Below are 26,263 nucleotides of genomic sequence, written 5' to 3'. Positions count from 1 at the left end.
AATTCCCTCACTACCCTTTCTTTTCCAATTGTACTTTGTTTTTATTTATTTATTTATTTATTTATTTATTTATTTATTTATTTATTTATTTATTTATTTATTCATTTATTTATTTATTTATTTATTTATTTATTTATTTATTTATTTTTCTTTCTTTCTTTCTTTCTTTCTTTCTTTCTTTCTTTCTTTCTTTCTTTCTTTCTTTAAAATTTAATCCCATTAATTCTCATGTGCCTTTGAAGGAATCCCCTCTCCTTCTCCCTTCCCCCTGGCAAACAAGAAGGTTCAAACCTCAGGTCATGCCCTTGCGTGACCTGAAAATCACAGGCTCCTCCACCAGCCTCCCACGTGCATGCGCACGGACAAAAGAAAAACCCCTCCGACAGAGCCATATGGCTTCCCTCTTGCTTGGATGATTGAAGAAGAGGCCAGGCAAGAGGGATGCCACATCTTAAAGGCTCCATCCCTGCCCCCTCTCCCTGAGAGTGGCGTCACCACTCTGTGATGCCGATCTCCAGGCCAGCGGGCAAAGCGTCCCCATCACGGCAGCTCTGCACCTGGCAGAATGGACACAGAAGCAGGTATGTCTGTACAATATCATATGAAACTGCTCTGTGGCACTACACAAACCCACCCTTATTTTTAGGTTCTGGACCTGCAATTTCGGGGAATCTGACACTGTTAATCTATTGCTCCTACACTGAGGATCAATACTAGAGATGGGTACAAATTAAAAAACAAATTGAAAAATTCATCAAAATAGCTAATTCATAGATTCATATTTGTCCAAATTGGTGCCCCCCCCCAAAAAAATATGAATCAATGTATTTTAAGCTCTTTTTGATTTGTTGGGCTATAAAATGCCCCCCAGGCACCTAGAGACACCAAAATCACAGAGAAGCTTCCCCTGGCTCTCCTCTATAATCCCTCCACATTTGGTGAAGATGTGCGTTTCCTCAAGCCATCTGCTAAAGGGCACTTTTGCGAGGAGATACACTTTGTGGATTTATAACCTGAATGTCTGAAATCCTATTTTCACCAAAATTGGAAGGACTGTAGATGAATGTTTCTTTATTAATTATCCTTGGAGGATGCTACATAAACATTTCATTATTTAAATAACAAACAATTATTTCATTTATTTAAATTTTAATTGTTAAACCATGATAGCATGTGACTTTCTGACAAGTTTGCTGTCTTCATTATGTAGGTAAGCAGAGTGATCTCACACAGAAAAAAAGATTAGAACTACTTGGAATTTGTTCATAGCTATGGCTGGCTGGGTAGCTCAGTGGTCTTGTAGAGGCTGGAAGTTTGATTGAGCCTCCTGTGAGAAGTGCCAGCCTGTGTAGCCTAGGGCAAACTGCTATCCCATGACAACCTCAAAAGAAAGGAATGGTAAACCATTTCTGAGTATTTTCTATCTGGAAAATCCTGAGAAGGGTCACCATAAGTTACAATTGACTTGACAGCATGAAATTATAATTATAATTATTATAATTTTGGTTACCAAAAACTGGTATGTGACAAAGCACTTACTTTTTTTCAGTTAATTTCAAATCTATTATCTTGTTTTTCCAACCTCATATGTTTCAGATACAGCTGATGTTCTTTCCCCTAATTTTGTTCATGCCAGACCTTGTGTGACTATTTCAGCTCTTAAGGATAAATTAAATTATTAGTCCCAATTAAACCAGATGTATAGCACCAATGACACATATGTAGATGCTGAGTTAATAAAGGGCATTCATTTAGGAGATCTACTCAAGAGAAACCAGCCCCTGAATTTCACTCTTTGGAAATAGATTACTATAAATAATAATCATGTGTCATCAAGTAAATTCTGACTTATGCAACTCTTTTCAGGATTTTCCAGGTACAGAGTACTTTTTCTGGGGTGCCCTGAGATTGTATGGGTTGCCCAAGGCCACACAGACTGGCAGTGTGAATTGAACTCCCAACCTCTGACTCAACAGCGAGATCCCTAGACAAATGAGCTATTCAGCCAGCACCTAAATAGATTACTAGGTGGAGAATTTTTGGAGCCGCTTACATAGGGGCTATAACACTCTATTGCCATGTTATTTTACTACTGTTGCATCCAGCTATGTTTGCTTATCTTTTTTTGATTTTGTACTTCTATAAAATATCAAAGTTTTCACACTCTAATTTGTCCTCTTTCTTTCAAGAAATGGTTCATCCTTGATTTCTGCTCAAAAAGTTCAAAAGGCTGGAAAGACCTCTTAACGTCCAATTTCTCTATCGAATCTGTAGAAAATGTGAACTACTCATCACATTCAACCATGAAATAGTTGCTGATGCACCCTGCTAGGAAGCCCCATTCTTTGATCTGCTGGATTTGGCACCGCAGACAAAAGACCGGTATTATGTTCCAAAATGTGGGTTTTCTCTGATAGTTTGACAATTACGAGAATCTAGTGTAATAAACTGAACTACAAGGCAAAACCCTTTCATATGAACGTCTGTCTAGTGAAAATAGGATGGCCATTCATTTTTCTGCTATACTTTTAAAGAGTTGCATAGCAAGCAAAAATTCTGGAAACAATTTTGCCAACATGCAGGGAGTGTTCAGCATCAGCAGCTTGCCAGGAAGTGAGAATTTGATGTGGAGAATTAAACTCCATGGGATTGACCCTAACTGTGTGCTAATTTGTTTGGCACAGGAATGAGGTGGAGAGCAATAAGGACCCGGAAAAATGAGAAAGGGGGAAAAAGTCAAGAGAAAATAATGGGAAGATACACCAACAAAGATTCTAAAAATGAGTGTTGCTTAGTTAAAAAGGTAGTCACTTGAATAATGAACCCATTCATAGAAACATTCTATTTATTTCTGCTTAGGAAGACATTTCTATTTATCTGGTAGACTTATAACTTACATTTTTCTGTGGTGGAATTCACACTGATCTCCCATCTAGGCATGGATTATTCAGATTCAGATTACCTAGTTTCAATGAAATCGTTACATTATGTGGCTTCAGATCAAATTTGCATTTTTTATTTTTTATTTTATTTTATTTTGCTTCTATTCAACCTAATATCCACTGCATATGTGAAGGATATTCACTAATTTTGGGGATGAGGAATGTTCAAGGCTTGCAAGACTCTGTGCCCAGATGTGAAATATAAGGATTTTTTTTTCTCTTCAACTTCTCCATAATTTATGGAAATAGTTTATGTGCAAAACTAGCAAAGTTCCTTTCTAAGAAGCAAAACACACATAGACAATAAGCACTGATGGATATTCTGGTTGATCACAAAGCAGTGTAGAACCCCTTCAATGCTTCCAATCCTTACAGTAAATAAATCTCCACGCCTCATCATTTTGCACAATATGCATTAAAATGTTATTTGTGTAATTTTATTTAATTTATGCAATCTCCTCCCCCTTCTTATCCATGTTTTCCTCTCTTGTTGACAGTGTCACCTCTGCTGTGGGGCAAGGAGAGGTTTCTATTCCTAATCCTCACTTTGAAGTGGTTTAATAGCCCTCTCCTAAAAGAGGCTGTGATGATTAATTTCATCTTCACCAGCCATAATTTCTCAACAGGACTGTGCGTTCTTCCATAATTTATTTACTGCTTGGAAGTGCTATAAATAAATAACCACTCTTGAAGGATCCCTTACTAAGCTGATCGGCTGTTTGCTAAACTAGTGTATCTACTAAGCTAGTTGGAACCCTCCCAATTGTCCTTGGAAGTGACACGTGAAGAGCATGCCTTTAGACAGGCTTTTTTACAGCTAATTGGGCAGATAAGAGATTTAGTTGTGGCCGTTGCATAGTCTTATTTTATTAATGTTTAAATATGTTTTAAGGTATGTTTAACAATTCTAACTAACTATTCTAACACTAATGCACAGTTAAGTGGATTTTAATGTAGTATTTTGTTACATTTCTAACTGGTTTGTTTTTTTTAATAATTTGTGAGCTGCCTTGGGTCTCTTAATTGGAAGAAAGGTGGCAAAGAAATAAAAGTAAATAAATAAATTTGAGATTAAAAGATTTCTTTTCCATGTGTTAATCTTTTAATCTTTTAATCTAATTTTAATTTTTATCTTTTAATATTTAACTTTTGTTTTTAATTTTGTGAATTATAATGTTGTGAGCTGCTTCAGGTCACTCGTTGGGAGAAAGACAGCAATGCAGCATAACAACAGCAGCAGCAGCAGCAGCAAGAATAATAATAATAATAATAATAATAATAATAATAATAATAATAATAATAATAATAATAATAATAATAATAATAATAATAATAATAATAATAATGATGATGATGATGATGATGATGATGATGATGATGATGATGATGATGATGATGATGATGATGATGATGATGATGATGATGAAGCTGTATTCTCTCTGTCAAAAAAAGACCAGGAGCATACTGAGGTATGAACTGTTAATATCCAACATTAGAGTAAAGCTGAAAAAGAACACCAAAAGAATTATAGGGCCAAAATATCACTTAACCAATACTACTGATGAATGTAAAGTTCACATAAGGAACAATTTGCATTACTAAGCTCAATTGACCATGAACCAGAAGAACTGTGGATTCAAACCAGAGATATCATTAGGGAAGAATGTCAAAAGACAATTCCTGAAGTAAAAAAAAAAGAAAACTCTAGATGGATGATGGAAGAAATGCTTAAAATTGTAAAGGACAGGAGTGAAGCAAAAGTAAAAGGTGACAGAAATAGGATAAGAAGAATCCTGAATACAGTTTTTCAGAGACAGTCACATAGAGACAAACAGAACTGTAAATTGGCCTGTGCAAAGAAATAGAACAGGACAATAGAAGAGGAAAAACAAGATATCTCTTTCTGGAAGATCCAAGAATTCTAATGGACATTTAAGCCTAGATCAGGGAAAAAAGAGAGCACGAGAGAAGCACACTATTTGACCAGGAGAAAATAAAGAGAAGGGGAAAACGGTATACTGAAGAACCGTACAGAAGAGACAAAATGATGATAGAATCCTTTGAAGAGGAATTCTATGACAAAGAACTTACAGTTCTAGAAAGTAAAGTGAAAGCTACTCTGAAAGCACTAGGAATAAATAAATCACCAGGGGTAGATGGGCTATTGATATAACTATTTCAAGTCACAGAGGAATGACAAGTTACCAAGCATCTTCCACTAAATACAATAAATTCTTCACATTACATATCAAGAAGAAAGTTAGCAACTTGAGCAGGAACATAAGGATTCTAGTACAAAACACAGTACATAACGAACCACTTATCAGGATAGCCTTGGAATTTTTGCAAGATGGGACAAATTAAATTATTCCTTATTTGTTCATATAACTTATAGTATAGAAGGAAATGCAACAAAAATTCAGGAGCCCCAGCCATGCATGGGCAGTATCTCTTTTCATCCATTGAGCAATAACAGGACTGTAATGCCCTTAGATGAAGGGATGTGTGGTGCTGCAGGTTAAACCACAGAAGCCTCTGTGCTGCAAGGTCAGAAGACCCGCAGTCGTAAGATCAAATCCACGTGACGGAGTCAACCCCTGTCACTTGTCCCAGCATCCGCCAACCTAGCGGTTCAAAAGCGTGCAAAATGCAAAATGCAAGTAGATAAAAATAGGTACCACCATGGTGGGAAGGTAACAGCGTTCCATGTCTAGTCGCACTGGCCACATGACCATGGAAAATTGTCTTCAGAAAAACTCTAGCTTTATGGGTTGGAAACGGAGATGAGCACCGCCCCCTAGAGTCGGACATGACTGGACAAATTGTCAAGGGGAACCTTTACTTTTACCTTAATGCCCTTAGATATCCGGGGCTGTACATGCGCTCACTGACTGTTTAGTTTCAAAAGTGCAACTTCATTGCTGCCACACTACTTGCTTCCCATCAACCCATTTGCTTTCCTCCATTTGACTTCCTCCCTCTCTTTATTTCCCCAGTGCCTTTCCTTCTGCCCCTTTCCATCTATGTTTTGCCTCATTTCACTCTGCTGAGAGAGGCAGCATACAACTAAAATCAACCAACCAACCAACCAAATCTCTGTGTAAAGCTGGAATGGGCACATAAAGCTGCTTGCTCCACTTCACACAGAGTTTGCAGGAATGAGAAAACCCTAGGCTGTCCTGGAAACCACAAGTATGGACCCTTTGGGTAAATATTCCTCTGCCTGTGTCCTTTCAGTCTCGTTATGCGCCTTGGCTTGGGGAGAGGAGGGGATCCTAAATGTTTGATATGCTTCAGGCAGCGAGATACCTTGGCCCAGCCTGAGTCAGAGCATGGAAGGGATGTACAGCACAGACTTCACAACAGTCCTTGCACTGTTTACAGCAAGCCTTGATTGTGACAGTAAAATTTACTCATTGAAATCATTATGTTAAATGCTTTAATTTATCACTAATGATGATACTCAACAAATTGTAGGGCAGAAAGCTAATCAGAAATAGAATCTCAAATGGCAAATTCTAAACTAGATTTAATTGACTGCTCTCATCCAGCAGCACAAAGAGGAAATTTAATCCTGTTTATCCCAAATCAACTTTTTTGTTGTGAAAGTCAAATAACAGAGCATGGAAACACCATGGAGGCTATCCTTTTATTTGAACAGCATGACATTGCCTGTGTGTTGTTATCTACACAGTCAGGAATGATATAGTTTTAACTCCATTGAAAGAACAAATTATGGCACCCTAAGGTAAAGAGAATTGAGAGCACCCAGACGTCAGAAGAGATAATTTATACTGATTTGATTGTGCATCCAGTAATAAACTTTGGAGAATGGAAAGAAGATTTAGTTTAAGTATACTTAGAAACTTAATTTGACTATGCTAGAAGGAAGGCAGTATGCAAATATAACAATGTTAGTTGTTTACAATCCACATGTATGAGTTTAGTTACAGAAGGAGTAGACAACAGTGGTTTTCCATTGTTGTTACAGTTGTTGTAGTTATTGCCATTGTCATTGTCATCATCATGTGGTCTGCCTATTGTTTTGTTCCTCACCATGTGCTATGCTGGCTAGGGCTGATGGAAACTGTAGGCTAAAAAAATTAATTCTCTACACTCTGCAATGTATCCACAATTCAAATGTGTCTTGTTATTTGTAATTCTCTCTCTCTCTTTCTCTTTCTCTCTCACTCTCTCTCAAAGTAAGTGAGATATTTAAGGAAGGGGTTTACCAGTTCCACATCCCCAGTGAGTTTCCATGTCTCAGCAGGAATTTGAATTCTTACTGCTAGAGTCCTCGCCCATCTCTGTATCCACTAGACCATATTGGAGATCTTTTTAAAAAAAATAGTAGTCAATGTTAGCCCATGATTCCATGCATTAAAATGAATAAGAATACTCAATTTTAACTTTTTCTTGCAGGCTTCATTCCTCATCTTAAGAAAGCTATTATGGTCGTCTTCTGTTCCTATTTCTCTGTGTATGTTTCCACAGAAAGGAAGTTATCACAACATTGTTTAGTTGTTCTCTTTCCACTTGTCTCCATTTAACAGATGGACAAACACCTTTGCTACATCCCTGCTATAATAATGTGAATCTCAGCAAGAGCCCCGTGAAATCAAAACTCAATATTTTGGGACACAGGTAGAGTCTCTATGTGGTGTTCAGTATAGGTGGAGGATCTACAAAAGAATCTCTGTTTTGATGCAAACAAAACTATCCACACTTCCAAGCCATCCTCATTACACACTGGTTTAAAATCTTTTAACCTTCCATTATAAGGCTAGTTACATAACAAAGACTACCATGTTTGCTGTCATCCATTTCAGTTCTGCAGTCTGCATGTGTCCAAGGTACCACTTTCAATTGTGAGGCAGGCTTACTCCTAGGAAAATGGTGCACAGGATTGCAGTTGCCTAATAGTGCAAACCAATGATTTATTTATTAGTCAAACGTGTAGTATGTTTTTTCTCCAAGACTTCTAATGTTTCTGTATCTCTCCCACTAAAACAGCTTCATTGCCTGGCTTGCATGATTTGGATAACTGCACTTTTTAGGAGTGCTGCATTTATTGAATTCGGAGAGATTAACTTCTTGAGAAGGAAAGAGGAAGGGAAGTCACCTGTAATATTTTCTCCTCAAATTCTGCCATCTTCAGCGGAGGAATAAGATGGGGTATGGTAGAGCGCCAGTGAAGACTGCAGCAGATGGAACTTTCCTGCCATCATCAATACTTCTCAGATCATTCTTCAGTGTGATAAGGAAACAAAACAATGGCATAAGTCTGAGTTCCAACTCAATTCTAAAAAATTAATGCACATTTGAAATGCAGATAAAATTTATTTAAATGTAATGGCCTAAATCTTGTATGTTGCTGCATAATGTACAGTTGTGCAAGCATAACTGTCAGGTATTAACACCTAGGCAACCAGGATTGTACAACCAGCCACTCAGTTCCTGTCATGACCAATTGTGGAATGAGCTTGCAGAGGTACTTTGTGAATGGCAGTGTTGTCTTTGCAGCAACTTATACAGTCTTATACAGCAACTGTCTTGTATGTCTTATACAGAAACTGCTTGCATAACACTAATTTATGCAAGCACCATTACTCAGTTGGATTTCTGATAAACTAACTTATTTCTCACTGCTGTTACTGATGTCTGACCATGGGCCCTGTGTTGATGGATGAGTTTCAGTTTCTGCCACCTGATGATGTGGATAAGACCCTTGGAGAAGTGAAGGCTACCACGTGTGTGTTGGACCCTTGTCCTTCCTGGCTTGTAAAAGCTGCTGGAAAGGGATTGGTTGAGTGGGTACAATGCATGGTCAATGCTTCCTTGCAACAGGGTATGATCCCAGCATGCTTAAAGGAGGCAATAGTCCTTCTGCAAGCAGGTGAAGACCTTTCTCTTCAGGCAAGCTTTCCCTTAGTGACTTGATGCCTGAATGCATTTTTTAAAATATTTCAATAATAATGCTGAAGGGGGAAAAAAGAACTATCACTGTCCTATTTGATATATATATTCAGGAGTAAGTCCCAATGCATTGTACATGGCTTGATGGTAGTGTTTTATATAGCAATGGTCAGTTAGGCCCAGTGTTCTGTTTCTAATGGCAGCAAGTTATCAAATAGGACAGTGATAGTTCTTTTTTCCCCCTAATGAAACCTTTCTCATAGTAAATATATTTGGGATTGTACTGTTACAATGCAATCTTGTACATTGTAACAGTACAATCCCAAATATATTTACTATGAGAAAGGTTTCATTAGCCAAAAATCTGTTGCTTAACTAAGTAAATTGCAGTGGAGTAAGCTTATTGAATCAATTGGAATTTATTGAATCAACTCCTCTATAAGTTCCTTTGATTCAAATAGTATTATTAGAGCAGAATCATTTGAATCAATGGAATTTATGAAGGAGTAACTCACTAAATCCTGACTGAATCAATGGGTCTATGCTGGTGAGATTTACTACACTAAGCAAACAGGATTTGGCCCATTGAGTTCAATGGAATTTACTCCCAGATACGTCTATACAGGAGGGCTGCATATTTAGTGGTTAATAGCTCTCCCATTCTTCTCCCAGTTTTGAAAGTTTACTAGGAAACTATATATGAATTGATTGAACTATCGAAAGAGATGAATATGACTGTTTTCTCTGTGGAATGAAAGGTTAATTAAATGGGGCAAAAAGAACAATCCTCCTTTGATATAGGTAGCAAGGGAACTTAGTTATATTGTGCGTACATCTCTCTTTGGCAGTGATAACTACCACTTTGGAACCAAATAATTTCCATTTAGCTAAGTGTACCTGGAGGCTGAGTAAATTAGGTCTTACTAATGCATGCAATTAATAAGGGGGGAAAAAAGAGTACGGTACCTTTCAATGCTTGGACCCTCTTTTCCATTATTTTAATCCTCTGAGATTTTCCTTCTATTTGTGACGTAATAAGCATCCAAAGGACTTGAGAGATCATTAAAGTATTTAGCTAATCATAATTTCATATAAAAACTTCATGGATGTGATTTATGTAGAATCCAATGACATTGGGCATATTGAGAAGGAATAAAGGAAAACTCCAAGGATTTAGAAATGAATAAAAGCCGCACAACAGGGCCAAAAAGCTAAGATATACCTGAATAACATAATCCAAACTAATAATTGGTGAGCAAAATTATGCAAAACTTTGATTATGGCAAACTTCATTGAAGCAAGGAAGGAGAACAAGGCTTAAACAATTTTATCCTGAATGTCTAGAACCACAGCAGTGCCATTTTCCTGAAATGGAAGCACTAGTTTATTTTTTTAAAATATATAGCAATTTGTTTAGGGCTAATTCACTTATTCACTCAGGGATGCAGGAAAATATTGAACATGCTTCATGTCTGATAGAAAGCCAAAGATCCTTGGATGGCATGGAGTGTGGGTTAGTGTTTGTGCTCAGTCCTAGAAGAAGACAAGCAAGTTGGCACCTTCTCTGTGGATTTATTTGATGTCATATTGACCAGGATGGACTATATAAACTGGCTCTGCCTAACAAGTTTCCTATTTTTTGTTGACTTCTAATTTCTCACCGGGGGTAACGTTCAGTGCAGGTTGTTGCACTGAGGGCATGGGGACCCAAGTGGGTGGTTTTTGCTTTTTCCCCATAATGGCTAGATTGGCTGAGGATGTTTCATATGTCTTATTTCCTACTTTGCACTGAATAATCAAGGGGAATTAGTTCACAGTTTGAATGATAGTGCTATTAAAGAAGTTAACACTGGTGGCCATAGTGCTAGCCACAGAATAAGGTGTACAAAGTATAATTATTGGAGGCAGCAGGAAGGATAAAAAAGTCTTTCTGTGGCTTGCTAAAACTTGCTAGAACTCAGAGAAAGGGAAGAAACACCTTTAAGCTGAGGTGATGCAGCTCGAATTATAGGGTGGAATGATAAGTGGTTGAATAGCCTTCCTGGAGTGGAGTCATAAGTAGCTCTATATGGAGAGAATGGGGCATAGTCATTATGTTCAGAAGCTGGTCAGGTTTATTAATCCCTCTGAGATATCTCACCTCCAGCATGAGAACAAGGTAGAGAACACTTTTTTAAATATCAGAGTTCCTACAACTTTTACAAAAAAAAACCCTCTGTAGAAAAAAAAGGTCTTTTCACTTTGTGAAGCAAAGTGCACACACAGGCAGAAAGCAAAGGAGGACTTGCTAATGGACAAATAGATACAAAGACCCACAGAAAATATCCTTGACATCTTACAGGCAATGTGAAGACTGTTGTTGACTCTCATTCAACAACTGAGAATTTACATCTCAACCTAAAAGGCACTAAATAGAATCTAAAATCTCTAATCTAAGATCCTTGCTGGTACAGAACATGACAGCACAGCAAGCCACACTTCTCACGCAGTACAGGAAGGAATCTTCTTTCATTACTGCTGTAGGGATGGAAGAGTATAAGTCAAAAAAAAAATCATGCCTTTGATCAGGATCCCTTTTTTGGAATGGATCAAATAATTGAAACCTATATGTTATGAAGATTCAGGGTTACTAAGTTCAGACAAACCTCATGTCAAATCACATGCTTTCCCTTGTGGTGGGACTGGGCAGAAGGCTCATGATACTGGTCAGAAAAGTTCTGCTTGAGTCTGAAGATGAGAGGCATGCATATGTCAGTTAACAATACCACAAGAGGGACTGCCCCTGAGATGGAAGGTAGTCATACTAAGGAACCACATAGACAGTAGAAAAAGTAAAGAGTTAATCTGAGTTGGAAACAGATCCCAAGACTATTTGCCTACATAGTAGGCAGCAAATGAGCAGGGGTCTGTCACCAGGGCATGACTGCACCAGCAGTCGGTTTGAAAATGCTAGACAGCAAGAACAACAATTAGAGGGCAGGAACAAAGGACGTTGAATTCAGGGGCAGCAGCTCTCAGTCTCTCCACCACCACCTTAAGAAGCATAGGGCCTGTTCTCACTGTAAAATGTTGTGTGATCTGGATGCTGCTTAAAAGGTTATTCTATTCAGTGCAATCTATTTTGACTCTTGGTACTTTCTGCAAAGGTAGAACAAAGAACTCCTCCTCCTCGTCCTGCTTCAGCCACCTTGGCTCTGGAGGCTGCCTGGACTCACCTCGCAAAGTTTGCTCCCCTGTCGTGATGGGGGTAGATGCTGCTACTGAGTGTTCCTTTTTTTGAGGGGGGCCCTCAGAGGAAGGTTGCTGGACCTGTGTGTGTGTGTGTGTGTGTGTGTGTGTCTGTGTCTGTGTCTGTGTCTGTGTCTGTGTCTGTGTCTGTGTCTGTGTGTGCATGCCCACAAGCACCTTTGGGGGGCCACCCCATTCTGTTTAATTTCATGGGTACCGATGGGGGCTTTTCTCCTTTGGCAAGGCAATTCTGGGAGGGTTTTAAAAAAAAATTATGTAGTGCCCTCCCCCCCGGCTCGGCGCTCCCTCCCTTCTCTGCTTCTTCGTCCTGCTGCTGGTGGTGGTGGTGGTGGTAGTGAAGAAGGAGCCAGAGGGGGTCATGGCTGGTGAGGAGGGCTCACGCACCCCTCCTCCTCCTCGGAGCCCCAGCTGGGCTCAGGAAACTCCTGGGTGGCTTCCTCGGGCTCTTGCCCGATGGAAAATCTGATGCGGCCCAGCCTCACCCAGACTCTGCCTCCAGCGGCCCCCAGGTAAATTGAGTTTGAGACCCCTGCCCTAGCTTGTGCCAGAAAGATAAGGGCTAGCTCTTTAAAGGCGAAGGATGGTTTGTTTTAAGTAGAAATACAAGCAAATGAGGTCTTTTTTCCCCATGCCAAACAGTGTTATCAGGGGACCATATATCATAACCATATGTCAGTGTGGACAGACTCTTAGGCAATCATGGAGAAGCTAAAGGGTTGGGGGGAGATCATGGGCCACAACATGGAAATGTCCAGTACAGTACTAGCTAACATCACCAAATGCCTTAGTGAGATGGTGGAATTTGATGACTAAGTGATTCTTCCTGTGCTCTTCAATACAGTATTTAGATGTGGAACCCTGAGGTATCATGTGCCTCCACTACTGGGACATTCTGCCAGCCAGGAAAGGATATTTTACTTTTGTCAGGGTATAGAATTTTATAGGCCTGAACCCATATATGTTTCATTAACGAGCTGCCATTATGTGCAGATGAGAGAAAAGCTGAATCATCCTAAGCTGATGCAATGAGGTGAAACCAGAAAGAGCCCAGGTGCAGAGATGAGGTCACCTGGAACCCGATTGGACTGGACAGTGACAAGATTATGTATAAATATGGACTGTGTCTGTGATATGTTCTCTTCTTCTGATGTGATTTTCTGCCACGCATGCTGTCGGACTGTGTGAAGGCTTCTAGATGTGCTGTAGAGACCTGCCTGTATATAAGTGTACATATATGTAAATATAACCGTCAAAGAAGAGCTGGTAAAGTGTCTTCATTTACTCTGCGCCAGAAGCGTAACAACTTTGATTTTAATGCATACTGAACTGCCTGCTTGCCTGCTTCTACAAATCCTGCTTAGTCCCATGATTCTAATAGCCTTAAGTGTACTATTTGAGTCAATAATTTAACTCTGACATTTGGAAATACTCTTAGGGGATCTAACATGGAGTTTTCAGTTTTGAACACTCAAAATCGAGTGTCCTGGTTAGACTAACTTAGTGGCTCTGCTCTAGTGCTTAGTCCAGCTGCTTGCCACCGGCCCCCAGCCCTGTGCCTTCCAAGGTGGCTTTCCATGAAATGCTTCATCTCTGATCATTACATTTAATCTTTGTTGCATTTACTCCATTCATCAGTGCTTTTGCTCTGAACTTTAGAAATGCTCTTTGGAACTCTGACCTGTTGTCATGTGACCTAAAAATAAAGGCCTGCATGAAAAGAGTGTCTTTGATTTTTCTGCTTGCCACTCTGCTCTGCCTCTTGGCCCATCTGCCTGCCCATCTCTGCCAAGCACTGCTGCCTGTCTACACAATGCCTCCTCTTCCTCCTCCTTTTTCTTCTTCTTGAGTGCCCATTACAAAAATCCCTGAAATTACTAGTGTGAATTTGGCATGGCTTTACAATCTGGTATATCTTTTTGAGATCAGGTAACAATCTTTATTTTACAAGGGCATACCAGAGGAAGAATAGTCAATCCAGATGTTTAAATTGCTGTTTGAATTTTGATTTCAGATTGAATTTCATCTGCTCTGAACTGATCCAGACCAACTAGTTCAGATATGAAGGGGTAAATCAGCCACCAAACCAAATGAGGGTCATGAGCTGCACAGGCCGAGTCACAATCCTGAACACATTTAATTGGGAGTGAATCCTACTGAAGTCTGTGCAACATGTTTCTAGTTACACATGCATAGGATTCTACAGTGTTTACTTAGTGATTAATCCAGTAACAAATAAAATTTCACTATAAATAGTTGTACTAGCCTATAATTATATTTTTCTTGAATGTTTTGGAAACCATTGGACTTGTTATGACCTCAAGCAGCCAATTTCTTCTTCTGTCTTTTCTTCCAGCCGGGCTTGAGGAAGGTATTGACAGAGTCCAAATAATGGAGTCCACATCCATCTCATAGCCAACCTGTAGAAATCTAGCTCAGTATATGTTTGTTGGCCAAAACAGCCCAGAGGTCTTTTGACTTTGTTTGCCAACTAAATACAACTTGGGCTTGTTGTTTAGTCGTTTGTGCACGGCAGGAGAGGAGGCTGAACACTTTCCATATGCATTGCCTCTGACGGATTTTGGGTATCATCTGGCAGGACAAAGTTCCAAATAGAGTAGTCCTAGAACGAGCTGGAATCTTTAGCATATATACATTACTGAAACAGTGACGTCTACGTTGGCTTGGGCATGTAGTGAGAATGGCTGCTGGTCAGATTCCAAAGGAGAATTAGTGAAGGGAAATCGCCCCAGAGGGAGACGATAGCTGTGATACAAGGACATGGAATGGACCTTCGGAATGGATCTCAACAGATGGGAAACCCTGACATCTGAGCGTTCAGCCTGGAGGCAGGTGTTGCATCATGGACTCTCCCATTTTGAAGAGACCCTTGTCCAGCAGGCCGAGGCAAAGAGGAAGTTACAAAAGCAGCAAAATCAGGGAGCTGGACAGGGGACAGATTGGATTTGTCTTCAGTGTGGAAGGGATTGTCTCAAATTGGCCTCCTCAGCCACACTAGGCGCTATTCGAAGTCGTCCATGCAGAGCACATTAGCATAGTCTTTCGAGACTGAAGGATGCCTAACTAGTAAGTCGTATCCAGCTCTTCATGACCCCACGGGGGGCCAGGCCCTCCTGTCTTCCACTGCCTCCCGGAGTTGGGTCAAATTCATGCTGGTAGCTTCGATGACTCTGTCCAACCATCTGGTCCTCTGTTGTCCCCTTCTCCTCTTGCCTTCACATTTTCCAAACATCAGGGTCTTTTCCAGGGAGACTTCTCTTCTCATAAGTTGGTCAAAGTATTGGAGCCTCAGCTTCAGGATTTGTCCTTCCAGTGAGCACTCAGGGTTGATTTCCTTCAAAATGGATAGGTTTGTTCTCTTTGCAGTCCAGGGGACTCTCAAGAGTCTCCTCCAGCACCACACATCAAAACCATCAATTCTTCAGTGGTCTGCCTTCTTAATGGTCCAGGTCTCACTCCCATACATTGCTACTGGAAAAACCATAGCTTTGTCTATGCGGATCTTTGTCGGCAAGGTGATGTCTCTGCTTTTTAAGATACTGTCTAGGTTTGCCATTGCTTTCCTCCCAAGAAGCAGATGTCTTTTAATTTTGTGGCTGCTGTCACCATCTGCAGTGATCATGGAGCCCAAGAAAGTAAAATCTGTCACTACCTCCATATCTTCCCCTTCTATTTGCCAGGAGGTGATGGGACCAGTGGACATGATCTTAGTTTTTCTGATGTTGAGCTTCAGACCATTTTTTGTGCTTTCCTCTTTCACTCTAAGAGGTTCCTTAATTCCTCCTCACTTTCTGCCATCAGAATGGTATCATCTGCATATCTGATGTTGTTGATACTTCTTCTGGCAATCTTAATTCTGGTTTGGGATTCCTCCAGTCTAGCCTTTTGCATGATGTATACTGCATATAAGTTAAATAAACAGGGATACAATATATAGCCTTGTTGTACTCCTTTCCCAATTTTGAATCAATTGGTTGCTCCATATCCAGTTCTAACTATTGCTTCGTGTCCCACATAAAGATTTCTCAGGAGATAGATAGGGTGGTCAGGCACTCCCATTTCTTTAAGAACTTGCCATAGTTTGCTCTGGTCCACACAGTCAAAGGCTGTTGCATAGTCAATAAAGCAGAAGTAGATGTTTTTCTGGAACTCTCTGGCTTTCTCTATAATCCAGCGCGTGTTAGCAATTTGGTCTCTAGTTCCTCTGCCCCTTTGAATTCTAGCTTGTACTTCTGGCAGTTCTCGGTCCACATACTACTGAAGCCCACCTTGGAGGATTTTGAGCATAACCTTACTAGGGTATGAAATGAGTGCAATTGTACGGTAGTTGCAGCATTCTTTGCCACTGCCCTTCTTTGGAATTGGGATGTAGACTGATCTTTTCCAATCCTCTGGCCACCACTGTTTTTCCCTGATTGGTGGCATATTGAGTGTAGCACCTTAAGAGTGTCATCTTTTAAGATTTTAAATAGTTTTACTGGAATGCCATCACCTCCACTGGCTTTGTTTTTAGCCATGCTTTCTGAGGCTCACTTGACTTCACTCTCCAGGATGTCTGGCTCAAGGTCCGCAACCACACTATCTGGGTTGTCCAGGCTTGGGCTTAGTTACCTTCTATGCTGGCAAAAATAATTTGAAGTAAAACATATGACTGACAGAAACAGACACACAAAATACATCTATGTCTGGATGCCTTTGAATCTTTTTTCTTTTTCTTGGAATAAATGGAAGAAACATTTTCAAGGACTCGGACTGAAAATTTATGTGGCACAGGGCCTTTGATTTTTGTGCCTTTGCCATTTTACTCTTTTTTACATCATGCCTGTGAAAGTTATGAATTTATGAGCCCTTGAGAATAAGGCTTTTAAATATTTTATTAATTTGCAGATGGTATAGCTGAGATTCTAACGAAACACCTTTTCCCCACATTGCTCATTAATGAGGCTTAACCTTGAATAAACGCAGGACTGCAGTTGAATATTATGAAGACAAAAATGATGACAACAAATAAACTATATAAATTAAATGTTGACAATAAAGAAATTGAAATGGTCAAAGATGTGAAGCCAAATTGTGGCTTTAGCCTGGAAATCAGAAGACTGAGACTTGAGAAGGCAGCTATGAAAGAACTAAATAAAATAATCAGGTATGAGGATGTGTCACTGGAGACCAAGATTATCAATAGCAGTGTATTCCTGATATTTATTATTTACTTACAAGATTTTTAGCCACGCCATTACCAGTGGTCTCTGGTAGTATACAGGTGTGAAAGCTGGACAGTGAAGAAAGCGATTTTGGGTAGGGGGGTGGGATGTCTCATTTGAAATACAGTGCTGGAGAGAGTTTTTGAGATACTGCTAAAAAGACAAATAAATGGGTCCTAGATAAATAAAGCCTGAACTCTCTCTAGAGGTAAAAATGGTGAAACTGAGCTGTTATACTTTGGGCACATCATGAGAATATAACAATATCTGGAAAACAAGATAATGCTATAAAAAGTTGAAAGCACCAGTAAAAGAGGAAGACCAAATACGAGATGGATTAACTCCACAAAAGAAGCCATAGGCTTGAGTTTTCAAGAACTGAGCAGTGCTGTTGAGGACAGGACAATTTGGAGATTGCTCATTCATCCGGTCACCATACGTTAGATGTCTTGATAGCACGTAAAAATGACAACCTTGACCAAAAGGAAACCTCTATTCAGATATGATAAAAATTTCTCCATTTAGTCCATCATTCATCCCACACCTGTACATTCAGTATGGGTTTCAGTTAATGGTGTACCACACATCCAGACATCTTTGTATTGAGCCAATGTGTTCATACATCATCTGGGAATGGGTGGAGATGGACGCCCATGTTTTAGAGCCACCTCACAAAGAAAAATCAAACTTTCTCCTCCTTGAGGGCTGCTTGCCATTGGATCTTACTTTTTTACTTGGTGATCAGATGAAGCATAGCAATTTTCTTTGACATATTTTGCTTTGATGGTTCTTGTATACCACTCTGGTTTTATAAGATGAAGGGCAAGTTAAAAATGCAATAAATAAGTAAGGTTTTTTTAAACAACCACACCCATATTGCAATCCTTTATATTAATACTGGATTGAAACTTATCTGGAAGCTATTTACATTGTTTCACAAACCTCTCCAGAAAGCTCTTATGAATAACATGGAGTGAGGTAAAGTTGGTTGCTAGAGTATGGAGGAATGCTCATTATCTGGTTAGTATACTAAGTTTAAGGAAGGTTTCACATCTATTTCTTTCTCATTAAATCTCTGTACCCCTCTGGATGCAGAAGACCCCTGTCCTTTCAAAATTCTTCTATGGAAGGGGTGTCGGTGGCTGCAAGGGGATTTACTGGCATATTTTGAAGAAGCAACCCACTGATCTTCCACAAGTGCACTGAAGATACCACTGTGATGGTGCTTCTGTATACTTTCATCCAGATAATATGTAGATTTCCGCCCAAGCAATAGCCCTTCTGTGTACCATGCCTGTATGGTCTAAATCTTCTTTTATTTCACTTTGTCATACACACCACTCTTCTGATTTCTGGCATTGGCTGTTCCTGAATCTACTTGTCTGTTCATGTTAATATACACCTTTAAAAGAAAAGGAATTTCACATCCATCTATCATATAACCCAACTTAATTAACTACTTCTCAGAATGTCATTGATGGTATCTCTTAAATTATCACAGCAGTCTGGAATAGAAGGGATCAATTATCTCATCTTGTTTTTCAGCAAGGAAGTAGTACAAGACTGATTTATACAACGTGTCTTCTGTTATATTGTATCATTTGTCCAGTCAAATATTAATTGACCATTCATTGAAAGTTTTCCCAGAAGTTACAACAGTGTCTCAGAAACATGTAGCTTTGATGGCACTCAGATGGGAATGGATCAAAGTATTCTATCATCCAAAGCAAGGTCTATGTTTGTGTCTGTGTGTGCATGTTTATGCATGCATATATACACCCTGGCTACCATGATCTATACTCAGCTGTAGATAAGAGTAATGCAAATAAGTTTTTGATAATACAAAATAATGATTACTTTCTTGTATCAGTCTTCCACAACATCAAGCAGTTTTAAACATTAACAAATTTTAAGTCATTTGACTATGACATGAACTCAGTGGGACTTTCTTCTCAGCAAATGGATACAGATCAGATTGCTGACTGGAGCTGGTTACAGGGGTCACATAACACAGTGGTCCCCAACCTTAGGCCTCCAGATGTTCTTAGACTACAACTCCCAGAAGCCTTCACCACCACTCCTGCTAGCCAGGATTTCTGGGAGTTGAAGTCCAAGAACATCTAGAGGCCCAAGGTTGGTGACCACTGACATAACACACACACACACACACCCGTTACAGCAGCTCCACTGGCTGCTGATCCATTTCCCAGCTGATTTCAAGGTGTTAGTTCTAATCTATACAGCCTTAAATGGCTTGGGCTCAAGCTCTCTTAAGGACTGTATCTCTCTTTATGAGCCTGCTCCAGTGATAAAATCATCAGAAGAGGCCTTTCTTTTGTCCTGTTGGAAAGTGTATTTAGTTGGGAACACAGCAGAGGGCCTTGTCTGTTGCTGCTCCCAGAACTTGGAACTCCTTCCCACAAGACGCCAGCCTGCCCCCATCTTTGCTGTCCTTCCACAAGCAGGGAAAGACCTTTCTCTTCAGGCAAGCTTTCCCTGAGTGATTGGCTGACTGAATGGGTTTTTTTAATGAATTGGTGTTGCTTTTGGTTTTTGTATGTTAATTGTTTGATTCTCTTTAGTATTTGTATACTCAGTGTTGTTAGCTTTTATATTGTCTTTTAATTATGTAAGCTGACTTGGATCCTTTTAAGGAGAAAAGTGGGATAAAAATTGTTGAAATAAATAAACAACTAATTGCAAAAACCTACATATGAAATTCTAAAGCACATGTGTCTCTTGTGGCAGACCTCATATCAATGCTCACACTTTTTTATGCATGATTGTTCCAGAATCATTTGGGAATGTGCATGACATATTACATGGTAGAAAAAACTCAGAACCACAGATTGTAGGCCTTCTGGGATCATGAGATGTGAGTCTTCTTGTATTCCTCCTGGTACTGTAGAACTGTCAGAATAGATAGTACATGTCTTCAGAAATATTATGTATTATAAACTTACAGATTTCTCTGCATTAAATTATAGAGATCTCTGCACATTTCCTTTCGCAATCTGGTATCCCTTTCCTGCCTACCTGCCTGCCTTGCCTGCCTACAGCCAAACTGCAGCTGGCCCAGCTGAGAAGTCTGTTAGCAGTTTTGGCTTCTTTTTAGTTCAGATTTAACTATGACTGAAATTGCTCTGATTTGGTTCTGATCCTACCCAAGAACGGCTAACTGTGAATTCACTGTAAGAACATCTCATGCTATCTGGACAGCAATATTATATATGCACTAGCAAGCATTCATGCAATAAAAATAACTAAAGCATGTAATAATGTTAAATCATACTGTATTTTTAATTTAGCCAGTCTTTATCAGTACCAGTTTCTCCATTCACTAACGTAGTCATCATGTGTTTGCCTCTGAACAATTCAAAAGATACTGGACTAGATGGCCCTTGAGAGTCATACAAATTCTTCCTTCCTTCCTTCCTTTCTTCCTTTTTGTACATTATAGCTAGAACTTCAAATTAATACTTAATTTGGTTCTGAGCGCTGACTGAAGAAAAAAAACCTCCTGGCTGCAATTCCTGATGTTTGAAATATCATTACATGTATGCATGGATGGATGGATGTTAATGAGACTACTGTATCGCTGGTTTTTAGAGTTCTGTTCCAGTGCGCATTCAAGAGTGACATGCAACATGTCTCGCTGTACAAGGCAGAGGAAGATGGGTGCCTCCAGCAGCAGATGCATCCGTCCAGAGTTCACCTGAGGGCTGCATTGTGTCAACACTGGTGGCTTTGGAGCCAGATAGCATAGTGCATGCCATTTTGGCAGCACTCCTTCCTCCCAGGGCTCTCTGAGTTGTGGAGGTGCTCCTGCCCTAGGTTTTAAATGTGGCTAATTAGAACGGCTGACAGAGCAGGAATATTTTTCCTGGTGGGCAGGACATTTTGAGATGTCACATCTGGCTGACATGGCCAAATTAAAAGTCATTGCCATCCACACAGAGCTCTCTTAGTTTACTGTAGCGTCTCCTTCCCAGCAACTCTGTGTTGATTGGAATTTTTATTGAAAATGTTTGTTCTAAGTGCATATCTGGACTTAAATGGTTAGTCAACAAAGATATGGAGTATGGCCTCTAGGTGTATGTCACAGCTTTGTTGAGGGGTATTTTGGGAGCAGGGTGATGGATCTAGGTCATGGTGGTATGGGGCTGTGAGCATAGGATGCCCCCCATGGTTGATTCCCTGTATGGGGCTGAGGGAGGGAGGCCATCTGCATGCTCAGTGCAGCGCCTATTGAATTCCTCCCCGGGGGAGACAGGCAGGGGCACACAGTGGCCTACTTCCATGTGGTTAAACCTGTTTCTGTCTCCCTAGTTTACATCAGACACTAGGCCAAGTAGCTGATGAAGATCGATATTTATGCTAGTGCCAGGGGCTATTGGCAGCTGTAACCAATAAAGTTGTGGCCAAAATTTTCACCAAAACAGCATGTGTGTGTTTGATTATTTGAGTTCCAGCTGTGAGGCCAACATCAGGCTTGCTGACAATTGTGGTGTCATGAAAATGCAGGGAATTATTAGTTTCTTGTTGGTTGTCTTTTTAATACCAGCTAGGAAGAGATACATTTGTGAGGTTTTTGGTCTTATATGTATAATTAGGATGGCAGGCATTAAGCACAATAGTTTTAATTATTGTGAACTGTGTTGGGTTCCCTATGGGGAGAAAAGCAAATTAATATCATATAACAATATAATATGAAGCAAAATATCACATCACATTGTATGTACCTAAACTCAGCAAGATAAGAACTGCTATACGCTTTTCCACATCAGGTTCCAGATTTCTTTCAAATGCATAAACAAAAATGAATATTTGTTTCAGATCTTGGCTCTGATCCAGTTTTGATTTTACTTCATTTATTTAGTCTACTCTCCACACAATTTCTCAGTTTTCTGTCAACTCAATAGGTGTCTTCTTTTGTCTGCCTGCAGTTCAGATGTCTTTGTCCAGATACATTAGCATTTTCCCCAAGACAAATCTCATTTTCTCACCATATTCTTAATGCCTTTAGGACCTAGTCGATCACTAGTATATTCTCAATGATGTTTGAAACAGTTTCTAATTAGTATCCTCTATAAATTTAATTACAAACCTATTTACCTTCTCTTCCAAATCATTAATGAAGATGCTAAATAACACCAGGGGTCCCACCAAGCTCTGTGGTATCCAAAATATATACTATCTCAGTTTAATACATTGCCACAAACATTGTTTGCAATTCATTAACCAGTTTTGGCTGAGGTGGCAATGCTTTTATTCCTGCCATTACTCAAAGAATGTTTCCATGAAACAGAGACAAGTTCCACAAACTGTGAGTAGTTAAACTTTGGTATACAAACTATAAGTCTCCACATGCCAGCTAAAATATTCAAAAACGGTTGTTGAATTTGAAAACATAAACAGGAAGAAGATTTGAAAGAGCTTCTCACAGCACTATTGTCTGCACATCTGTAATTCCATCATAAAAGAGCCTGAAAATCAAACTTTGGATATAATGTTCATGAATACATAGGAATTGTGTATTATTACCATTGCTCTCAAATCATATTCTGTGGACTTCAGTTAGGCTTGAAGCAGAATATGAAAAACAAAAATCACATTTAGGGACAAATCCATGATTTTAAACTGTTTAAAATAATTTTCTTGGCAGCTATAAACAAAACTGCAGTGTCTGACAAACACTAATGTCCAGAAACTTCAGGGAATGTGAAGAGTGGAAAGTGTACAGTAAATGCCTTGAGTCTCTTTTACTAAGCTACATCATTAAAGGACATTGGCAAGGGAGCATTAAAGGGAGGAAAAAAAGTTTAAGCAAGCCTGAAGGATATCTTTCAGCTTGCAATTTATTGGCTGAAATTCAGTTGTAAAACTTGACCAGTTTTTTTCCTACCATAATACCTTCTGCTTTCTCCTCCAACATTGCATGATTAGTCCTTTAATTAATGAGTAATTATTAATCAAACTTATTGACCCCATGAGATATAGGAGCCTCATGGCACAGTAGTTAAAAAGCAGTACTGCAGCCAAAACTCTGCTCGCCACCCAATCCCACGTAGCTAGCTTGAGGTTCACTCAGCCTTCCATCCTTCCAAGGTCAGTAAACTGAGTACCCAGCTCGCGGGGAGGGGGAATGTGTGGCCTGCATAATTAAATTGCAAATTGCTCAGAGACTGCTTTGAGCACTATGGAGTGGTATATAAGCAACATTTTTTGCTTTTTCTCAGGAGGAGTAAACACCCACATATAAATCTCACTGTCAAGGAAAAGAAGCCCCCCCCATCCCGCCCCACTCATAAGAGCTGTGAGATTCATATCATTAATCTAAGATCTTTATACCAGAGTTTGAGAAATCTCATTGTCAGAAAGATTAACTTACGCTACCAAATCCATTAGAGGAGCATAAACATATCACACATACACCATGGGATGGATATATTTCCTTAGAAAATGGATATTGTGGATGTCCGACAGATGGCTGTCCAACTTTCTCTTGAATGCCTCCACAACTGGAGAGCTTACTACCTCCTGAAGCAATTGGTTCCATTGTTGTATTGCTCTAACTCTTAGGAAGTTTTTTTCCTGAGAGCCTCATGGTGCAGTGGTTAAACTGTAGTATTGCAGCCAAAATTCTCCTTACAGTTAATGTTCAGTACCAATGGATCTGAAGCTGGCTCAATGTTGATTCAGCTTTCCATCTTTTGAAGGTTGGTAAAAAGAGTATCCAGTTTGCAAAGGGGGCAATGCGTAGCCTGTATAATTTTAAAAAAATTGTAAACTGCCCAGAGAGTGCTGTAAGCAGTGTAGTGGGATGGTATATCAGCAGCACAATTCGCTTTTTAAAATATTTTATTTTCACTTTTTAAAATATTTTATTTTATTTTGCTGACATACAGATGAAATCTTGCTCCCTGTAAACTGAACCCTTATTACATGTCCTGAACTCTGGAATGATTAAGAACTGATTCTACCTTTCAAGTTTTTGAAGAGTGCTACCTTCTTTTCTCAAGGCTAAAAATATTCCATCCGTTCAGTCTTTCCTCATAAGTCTAGATTATCTTTGCTGCCTTGCTAGTTTTTCTGTATCCTTCTTAAAACGTGGTGTCCCAAACTGGACACAGTACTCAAGAGGAGACCTAACCAGTGTTAATCAGAGTTTCTTCAAATAATTTGGAGACTATATTTCAGTTAACACAATCTAATATAGCATTTGCCTTTTTTGCAGTTGCATCACACAGTTGGCTCATATTCAGTTTCTCACTCTATTTGTATGTCTGGGAGTGGAGAGTGAGTTTTACTGAATAGTAAAGGCATATCTTCACCAGTATAATCACATATTTAGCAGTAGTCTTTGTTTGAATCCTGAAAATGCATTTAAGTAAAGCCGTAATCACCAAATATAGCCTAAAAATGGTTATCAATGTTTGTCTCACATAAAACATCTATTTAAAACTGAAGGAAAGATATTAAAATGTTTATTAAGATTAGTGAAATTTTCCAGCGATTACACATCTCTGTCCCCAAATACGATCTAACTGAAATTAGAAGTGAATTTTGAACATCTCACACATTAATAGTTATTTATTTTATTTTATTTTGCTGAATCTAGCTGCTTTACAAATAAGGGCTTTTGGATTTGCAGAGCAAAACATTGCACAAAAGATGTGCCCACTCTCTTGTCAGCTGCCATTACATACTTCATCTTGCCTCAATTGCACAAATGATTGCATAACTGCTTTTGCAATTAATAGCTGATAGAGTGCAAAACAAGATTGCATGTATAAGTGCTGATTTTTGATGCAGGATTATGCCTAAAAATTCTATCTCAAAAGTCAATGCCTAAATCCTGTTGCTATGTTATGCATACAGAAGGCAAGAGGTGTAACATTCTAAGCTGGCAATCAACAAGTCATCTTTGGGATTCTTGGGGACTTGTGCATTTGCTGGCTTGGTGAGTGTTCTAGACTAGAATCCCAGCAAGGCCTTATTAATTGCTGTCTAGGAATGACTGAATATTACACCCTCTGCATGTGTATCAAGGCAACAGGATTTCAGCCAATATTTCTGATACTGCGAGAGTGTATTTGCTAAAATAAAAATAATGAAGAATTTTTTCCCTTTTTTTTGGAACACCACCAGTACAAACCTTAGTATTTTGTTTGTTACTGAAGTTTGTACCCTCAGAAAGGGGGGGGGGGGAACATTCTTCATTATTTTCATTTTAGGAAACACACTCTTGCAGTATCATATGCAGTCAGCAGCATTATCTAGAGAATTTACAGAAGGTTTGCCTCAGTTTCTTCAGCCATTTGCTATGACATCCCACGTATATTTAGTCAGATATCCCACTGGTCAGTGTGATTTATCCCCACATAAGAATGAACTGGAATGCAGCCACAAGTTTGTATAACTTCTTAATATTTTTCAGTTATAACTGTTACCCAATTGAAAAACCCATTTTTCCATAATTTGTGCATGCTGACAGACAGCATATAGCAGAAACATTAATGTAGAAACATCAAACTTATTCCATACTAGCAGAAGAGAAAATTAAAACAGTGGATTCCCAAAATCTTTCTTCCATCTCCTGTGTCATGAATATTATATTTTGTAAGATTTTCTATACTTTACTTTGAAATAAAACTAATTTTACTACCAAGATTCAACTCACTACCTATTACAGGAACAATATTTTCAAGTTTTAAAGGCTTTTTTAAAAAAATCTTCAAAGTAACTGTGGAACTTTTCTGTTTCTTCAGTGGTTCACAAGGAGTCAGTGATCAATAAAAGCCTTTTTCTATCATCTTCTTAAATCAACTTGCCTCTTAAGAATCTCCTCAGGCGAGGTCCTAAAAAAAAAGAAACTACTCTTTGACTAAAAGAACTGATAGATGGATACTACACAATAAAAGATGAACATCT

The 26,263-nt window shown here is 39.2% G+C and overlaps 1 long non-coding RNA gene across 1 annotated transcript in view; it reads right to left on the bottom strand.

The window, feature by feature from the left end:
* Nucleotides 1-10,556: 10,556 nt before the first annotated feature.
* LOC144587744 (uncharacterized) overlaps nt 10,557-26,263 on the bottom strand; it is a 42,133-nt gene continuing 26,426 nt past the window's right edge. Inside the window, exon 2 of the long non-coding RNA XR_013542892.1 lies at nt 10,557-26,190. This is a non-coding gene — a long non-coding RNA (uncharacterized LOC144587744). The remainder of the gene's footprint in view (nt 26,191-26,263) is intronic.

Source organism: Pogona vitticeps, chromosome 3 (assembly GCF_051106095.1).
Source record: "Pogona vitticeps strain Pit_001003342236 chromosome 3, PviZW2.1, whole genome shotgun sequence".
Taxonomy (NCBI): domain Eukaryota; kingdom Metazoa; phylum Chordata; class Lepidosauria; order Squamata; family Agamidae; genus Pogona; species Pogona vitticeps.
Note: the sequence above shows the minus strand (reverse complement) of the source record. Positions and strands in the feature narration are given on the sequence as shown.